Source organism: Macrobrachium rosenbergii, chromosome 43, assembly GCF_040412425.1.
Source record: "Macrobrachium rosenbergii isolate ZJJX-2024 chromosome 43, ASM4041242v1, whole genome shotgun sequence".
Classification (NCBI taxonomy): Eukaryota; Metazoa; Arthropoda; class Malacostraca; order Decapoda; family Palaemonidae; genus Macrobrachium; species Macrobrachium rosenbergii.
This window is the reverse complement of record NC_089783.1, coordinates 15,724,282-15,724,895: the sequence shown is the minus strand read 5'-3', so window position 1 is coordinate 15,724,895 and position 614 is coordinate 15,724,282.

Here is a 614-nt window from a genome sequence, read left to right as displayed (position 1 = left end):
ATTCACGTTATGACAGTACGGAATATTGTACTTAGTGAACTGTATTACGTTTCATAATATGAGCAGAACTATAAAGGCAGGTAAACGTCATGCTTTGTAGTATTATGAAGAAGTATGGCTGTAGTACATATGAAACGGAAGAGGAATAATGGAGACACTTGTTGGTTCTGTTAGGTTTGTTTCCCATATATTCTCAGACTCTCCTCCATTGTGCGCTGTTATTGTAGTTCGGATTTTGGTTTCATGGTCCTGAAAAACAAACTTGGAATCAATCTGCTTTCCTTGCGTACTGCTCTCTCTCTCTCTCTCTCTCTCTCTCTCTCTCTCTCTCTCTCTCTCTCTTAGCCAACACATTTCCTCCACAATCTTTTTTTACCTATCTTTAGCATGACAGAAAATTGCTAATGGTTGACCAGGCCATTCACATTCTTTTTTACAAACAAATAATTGAAATTTTCTTGAATTCTGAAAGACCACATCTTTAACATTAACAATTTTTAATAAAAAAGACATTTTGAGCCGTCCCATTTTCACCTTGTACTTTAATTCCTGTCCTCCTGCAACGACAGAATGTTCATCCTTGCATAATCCTAAGTACCCCCTGCTTGTGTTTG